Source organism: Osmerus eperlanus, chromosome 25 (genome assembly GCF_963692335.1).
Source record: "Osmerus eperlanus chromosome 25, fOsmEpe2.1, whole genome shotgun sequence".
Classification (NCBI taxonomy): domain Eukaryota; kingdom Metazoa; phylum Chordata; class Actinopteri; order Osmeriformes; family Osmeridae; genus Osmerus; species Osmerus eperlanus.
The window spans coordinates 451,882-467,330 of record NC_085042.1 but is presented as its reverse complement, the minus strand read 5'-3'; the positions used below and the strand labels follow the sequence as shown (position 1 = coordinate 467,330).

At 47.5% G+C, this 15,449-nt stretch overlaps 13 non-coding genes across 13 annotated transcripts; all 13 read right to left on the bottom strand.

Annotated features, from left to right (window-relative positions):
• Window positions 1-299: 299 nt before the first annotated feature.
• On the bottom strand, window positions 300-371 carry trnaq-uug (transfer RNA glutamine (anticodon UUG)). Its single transcript has one exon. It is a non-coding gene; the product is annotated as a tRNA-Gln (tRNA).
• A 1,403-nt stretch (window positions 372-1,774) lies between these two features.
• On the bottom strand, window positions 1,775-1,846 carry trnaq-uug (transfer RNA glutamine (anticodon UUG)). Its single transcript has one exon. It is a non-coding gene; the product is annotated as a tRNA-Gln (tRNA).
• Window positions 1,847-4,219: 2,373 nt separating this feature from the next.
• Window positions 4,220-4,291, bottom strand: trnaq-uug (transfer RNA glutamine (anticodon UUG)). Its single transcript has one exon. It is a non-coding gene; the product is annotated as a tRNA-Gln (tRNA).
• Window positions 4,292-4,724: 433 nt separating this feature from the next.
• On the bottom strand, window positions 4,725-4,796 carry trnaq-uug (transfer RNA glutamine (anticodon UUG)). Its single transcript has one exon. It is a non-coding gene; the product is annotated as a tRNA-Gln (tRNA).
• Window positions 4,797-5,694: 898 nt separating this feature from the next.
• Window positions 5,695-5,766, bottom strand: trnaq-uug (transfer RNA glutamine (anticodon UUG)). The gene has a single exon. It is a non-coding gene; the product is annotated as a tRNA-Gln (tRNA).
• Window positions 5,767-6,704: 938 nt separating this feature from the next.
• On the bottom strand, window positions 6,705-6,776 carry trnaq-uug (transfer RNA glutamine (anticodon UUG)). Its single transcript has one exon. It is a non-coding gene; the product is annotated as a tRNA-Gln (tRNA).
• A 433-nt stretch (window positions 6,777-7,209) lies between these two features.
• On the bottom strand, window positions 7,210-7,281 carry trnaq-uug (transfer RNA glutamine (anticodon UUG)). The gene has a single exon. It is a non-coding gene; the product is annotated as a tRNA-Gln (tRNA).
• Window positions 7,282-8,179: 898 nt separating this feature from the next.
• Window positions 8,180-8,251, bottom strand: trnaq-uug (transfer RNA glutamine (anticodon UUG)). The gene has a single exon. It is a non-coding gene; the product is annotated as a tRNA-Gln (tRNA).
• Window positions 8,252-10,624: 2,373 nt separating this feature from the next.
• On the bottom strand, window positions 10,625-10,696 carry trnaq-uug (transfer RNA glutamine (anticodon UUG)). Its single transcript has one exon. It is a non-coding gene; the product is annotated as a tRNA-Gln (tRNA).
• A 433-nt stretch (window positions 10,697-11,129) lies between these two features.
• On the bottom strand, window positions 11,130-11,201 carry trnaq-uug (transfer RNA glutamine (anticodon UUG)). The gene has a single exon. It is a non-coding gene; the product is annotated as a tRNA-Gln (tRNA).
• An 898-nt stretch (window positions 11,202-12,099) lies between these two features.
• On the bottom strand, window positions 12,100-12,171 carry trnaq-uug (transfer RNA glutamine (anticodon UUG)). Its single transcript has one exon. It is a non-coding gene; the product is annotated as a tRNA-Gln (tRNA).
• A 1,868-nt stretch (window positions 12,172-14,039) lies between these two features.
• Window positions 14,040-14,111, bottom strand: trnaq-uug (transfer RNA glutamine (anticodon UUG)). Its single transcript has one exon. It is a non-coding gene; the product is annotated as a tRNA-Gln (tRNA).
• An 898-nt stretch (window positions 14,112-15,009) lies between these two features.
• trnaq-uug (transfer RNA glutamine (anticodon UUG)) lies at window positions 15,010-15,081 on the bottom strand. The gene has a single exon. It is a non-coding gene; the product is annotated as a tRNA-Gln (tRNA).
• Window positions 15,082-15,449: the final 368 nt, after the last annotated feature.

Sequence of the window (15,449 nt, the reverse complement as noted above, 5' to 3'; positions counted from 1 at the left end):
AACACAGCATTAAAGGGAAAGCATACATTATAACACATCAACTACTGTCATTGAAATAGTGTCCATGAGCCATGTAGTCCTTGAGAATATGTTTGTAAATCCAGAAAAGTTAGTTCTTCCTTAAAATCCTTTGTCTCCATACTGTAAGGCCATTTTGGTCTACTTTCTGACCCCATGCTGGGCCAGAAGCTTTGAAGCTCCTGCTCTGGAGATAAGGACAAAGGAGGAAAACCCCCTTTCTCCTTGTCGGGGGTAGGGGAAAGGTGTGATGGTACGTGGTTTGTCTGTTGGCTCTGCTACAGTTCCACCGAGATTTGAACTCGGATTACTGGATTCAAAGTCCAGAGTGCTGACCATTACACCATGGAACCCCTACTTGCAGATTATCAAAAGATAATATCGAAAGCGACCATATTTGGACGAGAGGGCAAAGTGGTGGAGGGGCAAAGGGCGGGTCCATGGGCGGGGCTGCCTGAGAAGTCACCTCGCTAACAGCCTTTCTCTACTTGCCACTATGCCCCTGGCTAGTAAACCGCTCAAAGTCGCAGCAAACATTGTTAGCTTCCATGGAGAAGACCCCCTTTGTCCAAACGGGCTGTCAATCACTCCAGACTGGACCTGTCAATCAAGCCAGCCACGCCCCCAAATATACCGATCTTTAAGGTTTAATATCTACTTAATTATGAAATTATTTTCAGATGGACCACCAGGACACTGATAAGAAGAAGGGAATCTAGCTAACGACACCATAAGGCATTGTGGACTTCTCCATTGGCTGTATTTTGAGTCGCGGACTTTGCCTGTAGGTTCCACCGAGATTTGCACTCGGATTACTGGATTCATAGTCCAGAGTGCTGACCATCACACCATGGAACCCCTGCTTGCAGATTATTAAAAGATAATATCGAAAGCGACCATATTTGGACGAGAGGGCAAAGTGGTGGAGGGGCAAAGGGCGGGTCCATAGGCGGGGCTGACTGAGAAGTCACCTCGCTAACAGCCTTTCTCTACTTGCCACTATGCCCCTGGCTAGTAAACCGCTCAAAGTCGCAGCAAACATTGTTAGCTTCCATGGAGAAGACCCCCTTTGTCCAAACGGGCTGTCAATCACTCCAGACTGGACCTGTCAATCAAGCCAGCCACGCCCCCAAATATACCGATCTTTAAGGTTTAATATCTACTTAATTATGAAATTATTTTCAGATGGACCACCAGGACACTGATAAGAAGAAGGGAATCTAGCTAACGACACCATAAGGCATTGTGGACTTCCGCATTGGCTGTATGAACTCGGATTACTGGATTCAAAGTCCAGAGTGCTGACCATTACACCATGGAACCCCTACTTGCAGATTATCAAAAGATAATATCGAAAGCGACCATATTTGGACGAGAGGGCAAAGTCGTGGAGGGGCAAAGGGCGGGTCCATGGGCGGGGCTGCCTGAGAAGTCACCTCGCTAACAGCCTTTCTCTACTTGCCACTATGCCCCTGGCTAGTAAACCGCTCAAAGTCGCAGCAAACATTGTTAGCTTCCATGGAGAAGACCCCCTTTGTCCAAACGGGCTGTCAATCACTCCAGACTGGACCTGTCAATCAAGCCAGCCACGCCCCCAAATATACCGATCTTTAAGGTTTAATATCTATTTAATTATGACATTATTTTCAGATGGACCACCAGGACACTGATAAGAAGAAGGGAATCTAGCTAACGACACCATAAGGCATTGTGGACTTCTCCATTGGCTGTATTTTGAGTCGCGGACTTTGCCTGTAGGTTCCACCGAGATTTGAACTCGGATTACTGGATTCAAAGTCCAGAGTGCTGACCATTACACCATGGAACCCCTACTTGCAGATTATCAAAAGATAATATCGAAAGCGACCATATTTGGACGAGAGGGAAAAGTGGTGGAGGGGCAAAGGGCGGGTCCATGGGCGGGGCTGACTGAGAAGTCACCTCGCTAACAGCCTTTCTCTACTTGCCACTATGCCCCTGGCTAGTAAACCGCTCAAAGTCGCAGCAAACATTGTTAGCTTCCATGGAGAAGACCCCCTTTGTCCAAACGGGCTGTCAATCACTCCAGACTGGACCTGTCAATCAAGCCAGCCACGTCCCCAAATATACCGATCTTTAAGGTTTAATATCTACTTAATTATGAAATTATTTTCAGATGGACCACCAGGACACTGATAAGAAGAAGGGAATCTAGCTAACGACACCATAAGGCATTGTGGACTTCTCCATTGGCTGTATTTTGAGTCGCGGACTTTGCCTGTAGGTTCCACCGAGATTTGCACTCGGATTACTGGATTCATAGTCCAGAGTGCTGACCATCACACCATGGAACCCCTGCTTGCAGATTATCAAAAGATAATATCGAAAGCGACCATATTTGGACGAGAGGGCAAAGTGGTGGAGGGGCAAAGGGCGGGTCCATGGGCGGGGCTGACTGAGAAGTCACCTCGCTAACAGCCTTTCTCTACTTGCCACTATGCCCCTGGCTAGTAAACCGCTCAAAGTCGCAGCAAACATTGTTAGCTTCCATGGAGAAGACCCCCTTTGTCCAAACGGGCTGTCAATCACTCCAGACTGGACCTGTCAATCAAGCCAGCCACGCCCCCAAATATACCGATCTTTAAGGTTTAATATCTACTTAATTATGAAATTATTTTCAGATGGACCACCAGGACACTGATAAGAAGAAGGGAATCTAGCTAACGACACCATAAGGCATTGTGGACTTCTCCATTGGCTGTATTTTGAGTCGCGGACTTTGCCTGTAGGTTCCACCGAGATTTGCACTCGGATTACTGGATTCATAGTCCAGAGTGCTGACCATCACACCATGGAACCCCTGCTTGCAGATTATCAAAAGATAATATCGAAAGCGACCATATTTGGACGAGAGGGCAAAGTGGTGGAGGGGCAAAGGGCGGGTCCATGGGCGGGGCTGCCTGAGAAGTCACCTCGCTAACAGCCTTTCTCTACTTGCCACTATGCCCCTGGCTAGTAAACCGCTCAAAGTCGCAGCAAACATTGTTAGCTTCCATGGAGAAGACCCCCTTTGTCCAAACGGGCTGTCAATCACTCCAGACTGGACCTGTCAATCAAGCCAGCCACGCCCCCAAATATACCGATCTTTAAGGTTTAATATCTACTTAATTATGAAATTATTTTCAGATGGACCACCAGGACACTGATAAGAAGAAGGGAATCTAGCTAACGACACCATAAGGCATTGTGGACTTCCGCATTGGCTGTATGAACTCGGATTACTGGATTCAAAGTCCAGAGTGCTGACCATTACACCATGGAACCCCTACTTGCAGATTATCAAAAGATAATATGGAAAGCGACCTTATTTGGACGAGAGGGCAAAGTGGTGGAGGGGCAAAGGGCGGGTCCATGGGCGGGGCTGACTGAGAAGCCACCTCGCTAACAGCCTTTGTCTACTTGCCACTATGCCCCTGGCTAGTAAACCGCTCAAAGTCGCTGCAAACATTGTTAGCTTCCATGGAGAAAACCCCCTTTGTCCAAACGGGCTGTCAATCACTCCAGACTGGACCTGTCAATCAAGCCAGCCTTGCCCCCAAATATACCGATCTTTAAGGTTTAATATCTACTTAATTATGACATTATTTTCAGATGGACCACCAGGACACTGATAAGAAGAAGGGAATCTAGCTAACGACACCATAAGGCATTGTGGACTTCCGCATTGGCTGTATGAACTCGGATTACTGGATTCAAAGTCCAGAGTGCTGACCATTACACCATGGAACCCCTGCTTGCAGATTATCAAAAGATAATATCGAAAGCGACCATATTTGGACGAGAGGGCAAAGTGGTGGAGGGGCAAAGGGCGGGTCCATGGGAAGGGCTGACTGAGAAGCCACCTCGCTAACAGCCTTTCTCTACTTGCCACTATGCCCCTGGCTAGTAAACCGCTCAAAGTCGCTGCAAACATTGTTAGCTTCCATGGAGAAGACCCCCTTTGTCCAAACGGGCTGTCAATCACTCCAGACTGGACCTGTCAATCAAGCCAGCCACGCCCCTAAATATACCGATCTTTAAGGTTTAATATCTACTTAATTATGAAATTATTTTCAGATGGACCACCAGGACACTGATAAGAAGAAGGGAATCTAGCTAACGACACCATAAGGCATTGTGGACTTCCGCATTGGCTATATTTTGAGTCGCGGACTTTGCCTGTAGGTTCCACCGAGATTTGAACTCGGATTACTGGATTCAAAGTCCAGAGTGCTGACTATTACACCATGGAACCCCTACTTGCAGGTTATAAAAAGATAATATCGAAAGCGACCATATTTGGACGAGAGGGCAAAGTGGTGGAGGGGCAAAGGGCGGGTCCATGGGCGGGGCTGACTGAGAAGCCACCTCGCTAACAGCCTTTCTCTACTTGCCATTATGCCCCTGGCTAGTAAACCGCTCAAAGTCGCTGCAAACATTGTTAGCTTCCATGGAGAAGACCCCCTTTGTCCAAATGGGCTGTCAATCACTCCAGACTGGACCTGTCAATCAAGCCAGTCACGCCCCCAAATATACCGATCTTTAAGGTTTAATATCTACTTAATTATGAAATTATTTTCAGATGGACCACCAGGACACTGATAAGAAGAAGGGAATCTAGCTAACGACACCATAAGGCATTGTGGACTTCCGCATTGGCTGTATTTTGAGTCGCGGACTTTGCCTGTAGGTTCCACCGAGATTTGAACTCGGATAACTGGATTCAAAGTCCAGAGTGCTGACCATTACACCATGGAACCCCTACTTGCAGGTTATAAAAAGATAATATCGAAAGCGACCATATTTGGACGAGAGGGCAAAGTGGTGGAGGGGCAAAGGGCGGGTCCATGGGCGGGGCTGACTGAGAAGCCACCTCGCTAACAGCCTTTCTCTACTTGCCACTATGCCCCTGGCTAGTAAACCGCTCAAAGTCGCTGCAAACATTGTTAGCTTCCATGGAGAAGACCCCCTTTGTCCAAACGGGCTGTCAATCACTCCAGACTGGACCTGTCAATCAAGCCAGTCACGCCCCCAAATATACCGATCTTTAAGGTTTAATATCTACTTAATTATGAAATTATTTTCAGATGGACCACCAGGACACTGATAAGAAGAAGGGAATCTAGCTAACGACACCATAAGGCATTGTGGACTTCCGCATTGGCTGTATGAACTCGGATTACTGGATTCAAAGTCCAGAGTGCTGACCATTACACCATGGAACCCCTACTTGCAGATTATCAAAAGATAATATCGAAAGCGACCATATTTGGACGAGAGGGCAAAGTCGTGGAGGGGCAAAGGGCGGGTCCATGGGCGGGGCTGCCTGAGAAGTCACCTCGCTAACAGCCTTTCTCTACTTGCCACTATGCCCCTGGCTAGTAAACCGCTCAAAGTCGCAGCAAACATTGTTAGCTTCCATGGAGAAGACCCCCTTTGTCCAAACGGGCTGTCAATCACTCCAGACTGGACCTGTCAATCAAGCCAGCCACGCCCCCAAATATACCGATCTTTAAGGTTTAATATCTATTTAATTATGACATTATTTTCAGATGGACCACCAGGACACTGATAAGAAGAAGGGAATCTAGCTAACGACACCATAAGGCATTGTGGACTTCTCCATTGGCTGTATTTTGAGTCGCGGACTTTGCCTGTAGGTTCCACCGAGATTTGAACTCGGATTACTGGATTCAAAGTCCAGAGTGCTGACCATTACACCATGGAACCCCTACTTGCAGATTATCAAAAGATAATATCGAAAGCGACCATATTTGGACGAGAGGGAAAAGTGGTGGAGGGGCAAAGGGCGGGTCCATGGGCGGGGCTGACTGAGAAGTCACCTCGCTAACAGCCTTTCTCTACTTGCCACTATGCCCCTGGCTAGTAAACCGCTCAAAGTCGCAGCAAACATTGTTAGCTTCCATGGAGAAGACCCCCTTTGTCCAAACGGGCTGTCAATCACTCCAGACTGGACCTGTCAATCAAGCCAGCCACGTCCCCAAATATACCGATCTTTAAGGTTTAATATCTACTTAATTATGAAATTATTTTCAGATGGACCACCAGGACACTGATAAGAAGAAGGGAATCTAGCTAACGACACCATAAGGCATTGTGGACTTCTCCATTGGCTGTATTTTGAGTCGCGGACTTTGCCTGTAGGTTCCACCGAGATTTGCACTCGGATTACTGGATTCATAGTCCAGAGTGCTGACCATCACACCATGGAACCCCTGCTTGCAGATTATCAAAAGATAATATCGAAAGCGACCATATTTGGACGAGAGGGCAAAGTGGTGGAGGGGCAAAGGGCGGGTCCATGGGAAGGGCTGACTGAGAAGCCACCTCGCTAACAGCCTTTCTCTACTTGCCACTATGCCCCTGGCTAGTAAACCGCTCAAAGTCGCTGCAAACATTGTTAGCTTCCATGGAGAAGACCCCCTTTGTCCAAACGGGCTGTCAATCACTCCAGACTGGACCTGTCAATCAAGCCAGCCACGCCCCTAAATATACCGATCTTTAAGGTTTAATATCTACTTAATTATGAAATTATTTTCAGATGGACCACCAGGACACTGATAAGAAGAAGGGAATCTAGCTAACGACACCATAAGGCATTGTGGACTTCCGCATTGGCTATATTTTGAGTCGCGGACTTTGCCTGTAGGTTCCACCGAGATTTGAACTCGGATTACTGGATTCAAAGTCCAGAGTGCTGACTATTACACCATGGAACCCCTACTTGCAGGTTATAAAAAGATAATATCGAAAGCGACCATATTTGGACGAGAGGGCAAAGTGGTGGAGGGGCAAAGGGCGGGTCCATGGGCGGGGCTGACTGAGAAGCCACCTCGCTAACAGCCTTTCTCTACTTGCCATTATGCCCCTGGCTAGTAAACCGCTCAAAGTCGCTGCAAACATTGTTAGCTTCCATGGAGAAGACCCCCTTTGTCCAAATGGGCTGTCAATCACTCCAGACTGGACCTGTCAATCAAGCCAGTCACGCCCCCAAATATACCGATCTTTAAGGTTTAATATCTACTTAATTATGAAATTATTTTCAGATGGACCACCAGGACACTGATAAGAAGAAGGGAATCTAGCTAACGACACCATAAGGCATTGTGGACTTCCGCATTGGCTGTATTTTGAGTCGCGGACTTTGCCTGTAGGTTCCACCGAGATTTGAACTCGGATAACTGGATTCAAAGTCCAGAGTGCTGACCATTACACCATGGAACCCCTACTTGCAGGTTATAAAAAGATAATATCGAAAGCGACCATATTTGGACGAGAGGGCAAAGTGGTGGAGGGGCAAAGGGCGGGTCCATGGGCGGGGCTGACTGAGAAGCCACCTCGCTAACAGCCTTTCTCTACTTGCCACTATGCCCCTGGCTAGTAAACCGCTCAAAGTCGCTGCAAACATTGTTAGCTTCCATGGAGAAGACCCCCTTTGTCCAAACGGGCTGTCAATCACTCCAGACTGGACCTGTCAATCAAGCCAGTCACGCCCCCAAATATACCGATCTTTAAGGTTTAATATCTACTTAATTATGAAATTATTTTCAGATGGACCACCAGGACACTGATAAGAAGAAGGGAATCTAGCTAACGACACCATAAGGCATTGTGGACTTCCGCATTGGCTGTATGAACTCGGATTACTGGATTCAAAGTCCAGAGTGCTGACCATTACACCATGGAACCCCTACTTGCAGATTATCAAAAGATAATATCGAAAGCGACCATATTTGGACGAGAAGGCAAAGTCGTGGAGGGGCAAAGGGCGGGTCCATGGGCGGGGCTGCCTGAGAAGTCACCTCGCTAACAGCCTTTCTCTACTTGCCACTATGCCCCTGGCTAGTAAACCGCTCAAAGTCGCAGCAAACATTGTTAGCTTCCATGGAGAAGACCCCCTTTGTCCAAACTGGCTGTCAATCACTCCAGACTGGACCTGTCAATCAAGCCAGCCACGCCCCCAAATATACCGATCTTTAAGGTTTAATATCTATTTAATTATGACATTATTTTCAGATGGACCACCAGGACACTGATAAGAAGAAGGGAATCTAGCTAACGACACCATAAGGCATTGTGGACTTCTCCATTGGCTGTATTTTGAGTCGCGGACTTTGCCTGTAGGTTCCACCGAGATTTGAACTCGGATTACTGGATTCAAAGTCCAGAGTGCTGACCATTACACCATGGAACCCCTACTTGCAGATTATCAAAAGATAATATCGAAAGCGACCATATTTGGACGAGAGGGAAAAGTGGTGGAGGGGCAAAGGGCGGGTCCATGGGCGGGGCTGACTGAGAAGTCACCTCGCTAACAGCCTTTCTCTACTTGCCACTATGCCCCTGGCTAGTAAACCGCTCAAAGTCGCAGCAAACATTGTTAGCTTCCATGGAGAAGACCCCCTTTGTCCAAACGGGCTGTCAATCACTCCAGACTGGACCTGTCAATCAAGCCAGCCACGTCCCCAAATATACCGATCTTTAAGGTTTAATATCTACTTAATTATGAAATTATTTTCAGATGGACCACCAGGACACTGATAAGAAGAAGGGAATCTAGCTAACGACACCATAAGGCATTGTGGACTTCTCCATTGGCTGTATTTTGAGTCGCGGACTTTGCCTGTAGGTTCCACCGAGATTTGCACTCGGATTACTGGATTCATAGTCCAGAGTGCTGACCATCACACCATGGAACCCCTGCTTGCAGATTATCAAAAGATAATATCGAAAGCGACCATATTTGGACGAGAGGGCAAAGTGGTGGAGGGGCAAAGGGCGGGTCCATGGGCGGGGCTGACTGAGAAGTCACCTCGCTAACAGCCTTTCTCTACTTGCCACTATGCCCCTGGCTAGTAAACCGCTCAAAGTCGCAGCAAACATTGTTAGCTTCCATGGAGAAGACCCCCTTTGTCCAAACGGGCTGTCAATCACTCCAGACTGGACCTGTCAATCAAGCCAGCCACGCCCCCAAATATACCGATCTTTAAGGTTTAATATCTACTTAATTATGAAATTATTTTCAGATGGACCACCAGGACACTGATAAGAAGAAGGGAATCTAGCTAACGACACCATAAGGCATTGTGGACTTCTCCATTGGCTGTATTTTGAGTCGCGGACTTTGCCTGTAGGTTCCACCGAGATTTGCACTCGGATTACTGGATTCATAGTCCAGAGTGCTGACCATCACACCATGGAACCCCTGCTTGCAGATTATCAAAAGATAATATCGAAAGCGACCATATTTGGACGAGAGGGCAAAGTGGTGGAGGGGCAAAGGGCGGGTCCATGGGCGGGGCTGCCTGAGAAGTCACCTCGCTAACAGCCTTTCTCTACTTGCCACTATGCCCCTGGCTAGTAAACCGCTCAAAGTCGCAGCAAACATTGTTAGCTTCCATGGAGAAGACCCCCTTTGTCCAAACGGGCTGTCAATCACTCCAGACTGGACCTGTCAATCAAGCCAGCCACGCCCCCAAATATACCGATCTTTAAGGTTTAATATCTACTTAATTATGAAATTATTTTCAGATGGACCACCAGGACACTGATAAGAAGAAGGGAATCTAGCTAACGACACCATAAGGCATTGTGGACTTCCGCATTGGCTGTATGAACTCGGATTACTGGATTCAAAGTCCAGAGTGCTGACCATTACACCATGGAACCCCTACTTGCAGATTATCAAAAGATAATATGGAAAGCGACCTTATTTGGACGAGAGGGCAAAGTGGTGGAGGGGCAAAGGGCGGGTCCATGGGCGGGGCTGACTGAGAAGCCACCTCGCTAACAGCCTTTGTCTACTTGCCACTATGCCCCTGGCTAGTAAACCGCTCAAAGTCGCTGCAAACATTGTTAGCTTCCATGGAGAAAACCCCCTTTGTCCAAACGGGCTGTCAATCACTCCAGACTGGACCTGTCAATCAAGCCAGCCTTGCCCCCAAATATACCGATCTTTAAGGTTTAATATCTACTTAATTATGACATTATTTTCAGATGGACCACCAGGACACTGATAAGAAGAAGGGAATCTAGCTAACGACACCATAAGGCATTGTGGACTTCCGCATTGGCTGTATGAACTCGGATTACTGGATTCAAAGTCCAGAGTGCTGACCATTACACCATGGAACCCCTGCTTGCAGATTATCAAAAGATAATATCGAAAGCGACCATATTTGGACGAGAGGGCAAAGTGGTGGAGGGGCAAAGGGCGGGTCCATGGGAAGGGCTGACTGAGAAGCCACCTCGCTAACAGCCTTTCTCTACTTGCCACTATGCCCCTGGCTAGTAAACCGCTCAAAGTCGCTGCAAACATTGTTAGCTTCCATGGAGAAGACCCCCTTTGTCCAAACGGGCTGTCAATCACTCCAGACTGGACCTGTCAATCAAGCCAGCCACGCCCCTAAATATACCGATCTTTAAGGTTTAATATCTACTTAATTATGAAATTATTTTCAGATGGACCACCAGGACACTGATAAGAAGAAGGGAATCTAGCTAACGACACCATAAGGCATTGTGGACTTCCGCATTGGCTATATTTTGAGTCGCGGACTTTGCCTGTAGGTTCCACCGAGATTTGAACTCGGATTACTGGATTCAAAGTCCAGAGTGCTGACTATTACACCATGGAACCCCTACTTGCAGGTTATAAAAAGATAATATCGAAAGCGACCATATTTGGACGAGAGGGCAAAGTGGTGGAGGGGCAAAGGGCGGGTCCATGGGCGGGGCTGACTGAGAAGCCACCTCGCTAACAGCCTTTCTCTACTTGCCATTATGCCCCTGGCTAGTAAACCGCTCAAAGTCGCTGCAAACATTGTTAGCTTCCATGGAGAAGACCCCCTTTGTCCAAATGGGCTGTCAATCACTCCAGACTGGACCTGTCAATCAAGCCAGTCACGCCCCCAAATATACCGATCTTTAAGGTTTAATATCTACTTAATTATGAAATTATTTTCAGATGGACCACCAGGACACTGATAAGAAGAAGGGAATCTAGCTAACGACACCATAAGGCATTGTGGACTTCCGCATTGGCTGTATTTTGAGTCGCGGACTTTGCCTGTAGGTTCCACCGAGATTTGAACTCGGATAACTGGATTCAAAGTCCAGAGTGCTGACCATTACACCATGGAACCCCTACTTGCAGGTTATAAAAAGATAATATCGAAAGCGACCATATTTGGACGAGAGGGCAAAGTGGTGGAGGGGCAAAGGGCGGGTCCATGGGCGGGGCTGACTGAGAAGCCACCTCGCTAACAGCCTTTCTCTACTTGCCACTATGCCCCTGGCTAGTAAACCGCTCAAAGTCGCTGCAAACATTGTTAGCTTCCATGGAGAAGACCCCCTTTGTCCAAACGGGCTGTCAATCACTCCAGACTGGACCTGTCAATCAAGCCAGTCACGCCCCCAAATATACCGATCTTTAAGGTTTAATATCTACTTAATTATGAAATTATTTTCAGATGGACCACCAGGACACTGATAAGAAGAAGGGAATCTAGCTAACGACACCATAAGGCATTGTGGACTTCCGCATTGGCTGTATGAACTCGGATTACTGGATTCAAAGTCCAGAGTGCTGACCATTACACCATGGAACCCCTACTTGCAGATTATCAAAAGATAATATCGAAAGCGACCATATTTGGACGAGAGGGCAAAGTGGTGGAGGGGCAAAGGGCGGGTCCATGGGCGGGGCTGCCTGAGAAGTCACCTCGCTAACAGCCTTTCTCTACTTGCCACTATGCCCCTGGCTAGTAAACCGCTCAAAGTCGCAGCAAACATTGTTAGCTTCCATGGAGAAGACCCCCTTTGTCCAAACGGGCTGTCAATCACTCCAGACTGGACCTGTCAATCAAGCCAGCCACGCCCCCAAATATACCAATCTTTAAGGTTTAATATCTATTTAATTATGACATTATTTTCAGATGGACCACCAGGACACTGATAAGAAGAAGGGAATCTAGCTAACGACACCATAAGGCATTGTGGACTTCTCCATTGGCTGTATTTTGAGTCGCGGACTTTGCCTGTAGGTTCCACCGAGATTTGAACTCGGATTACTGGATTCAAAGTCCAGAGTGCTGACCATTACACCATGGAACCCCTACTTGCAGATTATCAAAAGATAATATCGAAAGCGACCATATTTGGACGAGAGGGAAAAGTGGTGGAGGGGCAAAGGGCGGGTCCATGGGCGGGGCTGACTGAGAAGTCACCTCGCTAACAGCCTTTCTCTACTTGCCACTATGCCCCTGGCTAGTAAACCGCTCAAAGTCGCAGCAAACATTGTTAGCTTCCATGGAGAAGACCCCCTTTGTCCAAACGGGCTGTCAATCACTCCAGACTGGACCTGTCAATCAAGCCAGCCACGTCCCCAAATATACCGATCTTTAAGGTTTAATATCTACTTAATTATGAAATTATTTTCAGATGGACCACCAGGACACTGATAAGAAGAAGGGAATCTAGCTAACGACACCATAAGGCATTGTGGACTTCTCCATTGGCTGTATTTTGAGTCGCGGACTTTGCCTGTAGGGTCCACCGAGATTTGCACTCGGATTACTGTATTCATAGTCCAGAGTGCTGACCATCACACCATGGAACCCCTGCTTGCAGATTATCAAAAGATAATATCGAAAGCGACCATATTTGGACGAGAGGGCAAAGTGGTGGAGGGGCAAAGGGCGGGTCCATGGGCGGGGCTGACTGAGAAGTCACCTCGCTAACAGCCTTTCTCTACTTGCCACTATGCCCCTGGCTAGTAAACCGCTCAAAGTCGCAGCAAACATTGTTAGCTTCCATGGAGAAGACCCCCTTTGTCCAAACGGGCTGTCAATCACTCCAGACTGGACCTGTCAATCAAGCCAGCCACGCCCCCAAATATACCGATCTTTAAGGTTTAATATCTACTTAATTATGAAATTATTTTCAGATGGACCACCAGGACACTGATAAGAAGAAGGGAATCTAGCTAACGACACCATAAGGCATTGTGGACTTCCGCATTGGCTGTATGAACTCGGATTACTGGATTCAAAGTCCAGAGTGCTGACCATTACACCATGGAACCCCTACTTGCAGATTATCAAAAGATAATATCGAAAGCGACCATATTTGGACGAGAGGGCAAAGTGGTGGAGGGGCAAAGGGCGGGTCCATGGGCGGGGCTGCCTGAGAAGTCACCTCGCTAACAGCCTTTCTCTACTTGCCACTATGCCCCTGGCTAGTAAACCGCTCAATGTCGCAGCAAACATTGTTAGCTTCCATGGAGAAGACCCCCTTTGTCCAAACGGGCTGTCAATCACTCCAGACTGGACCTGTCAATCAAGCCAGCCACGCCCCCAAATATACCGATCTTTAAGGTTTAATATCTACTTAATTATGAAATTATTTTCAGATGGACCACCAGGACACTGATAAGAAGAAGGGAATCTAGCTAACGACACCATAAGGCATTGTGGACTTCCGCATTGGCTGTATGAACTCGGATTACTGGATTCAAAGTCCAGAGTGCTGACCATTACACCATGGAACCCCTACTTGCAGATTATCAAAAGATAATATGGAAAGCGACCATATTTGGACGAGAGGGCAAAGTGGTGGAGGGGCAAAGGGCGGGTCCATGGGCGGGGCTGACTGAGAAGCCACCTCGCTAACAGCCTTTCTCTACTTGCCACTATGCCCCTGGCTAGTAAACCGCTCAAAGTCGCTGCAAACATTGTTAGCTTCCATGGAGAAAACCCCCTTTGTCCAAACGGGCTGTCAATCACTCCAGACTGGACCTGTCAATCAAGCCAGCCTTGCACCCAAATATACCGATCTTTAAGGTTTAATATCTCCTGAATTATGAAATTATTTTCAGATGGACCACCAGGACACTGATAAGAAGAAGGGAATCTAGCTAACGACACCATAAGGCATTGTGGACTTCCGCATTGGCTGTATTTTGAGTCGCGGACTTTGCCTGTAGGTTCCACCGAGATTTGAACTCGGATTACTGGATTCAAAGTCCAGAGTGCTGACCATTACACCATGGAACCCCTACTTGCAGATTATCAAAAGATAATATCGAAAGCGACCATATTTGGCCGAGAGGGCAAAGTGGTGGAGGGGCAAAGGGCGGGTCCATGGGCGGGGCTGACTGAGAAGCCACCTCGCTAACAGCCTTTCTCTACTTGCCACTATGCCCCTGGCTAGTAAACCGCTCAAAGTCGCTGCAAACATTGTTAGCTTCCATGGAGAAGACCCCCTTTGTCCAAACGGGCTGTCAATCACTCCAGACTGGACCTGTCAATCAAGCCAGCCACGCCCCCAAATATACCAATCTTTAAGGTTTAATATCTACTTAATTATGAAATTATTTTCAGATGGACCACCAGGACACTGATAAGAAGAAGGGAATCTAGCTAACGACACCATAAGGCATTGTGGACTTCCGCATTGGCTGTATGAACTCGGATTACTGGATTCAAAGTCCAGAGTGCTGACCATTACACCATGGAACCCCTGCTTGCAGATTATCAAAAGATAATATCGAAAGCGACCATATTTGGACGAGAGGGCAAAGTGGTGGAGGGGCAAAGGGCGGGTCCATGGGAAGGGCTGACTGAGAAGCCACCTCGCTAACAGCCTTTCTCTACTTGCCACTATGCCCCTGGCTAGTAAACCGCTCAAAGTCGCTGCAAACATTGTTAGCTTCCATGGAGAAGACCCCCTTTGTCCAAACGGGCTGTCAATCACTCCAGACTGGACCTGTCAATCAAGCCAGCCACGCCCCTAAATATACCGATCTTTAAGGTTTAATATCTACTTAATTATGAAATTATTTTCAGATGGACCACCAGGACACTGATAAGAAGAAGGGAATCTAGCTAACGACACCATAAGGCATTGTGGACTTCCGCATTGGCTATATTTTGAGTCGCGGACTTTGCCTGTAGGTTCCACCGAGATTTGAACTCGGATTACTGGATTCAAAGTCCAGAGTGCTGACTATTACACCATGGAACCCCTACTTGCAGGTTATAAAAAGATAATATCGAAAGCGACCATATTTGGACGAGAGGGCAAAGTGGTGGAGGGGCAAAGGGCGGGTCCATGGGCGGGGCTGACTGAGAAGCCACCTCGCTAACAGCCTTTCTCTACTTGCCATTATGCCCCTGGCTAGTAAACCGCTCAAAGTCGCTGCAAACATTGTTAGCTTCCATGGAGAAGACCCCCTTTGTCCAAATGGGCTGTCAATCACTCCAGACTGGACCTGTCAATCAAGCCAGTCACGCCCCCAAATATACCGATCTTTAAGGTTTAATATCTACTTAATTATGAAATTATTTTCAGATGGACCACCAGGACACTGATAAGAAGAAGGGAATCTAGCT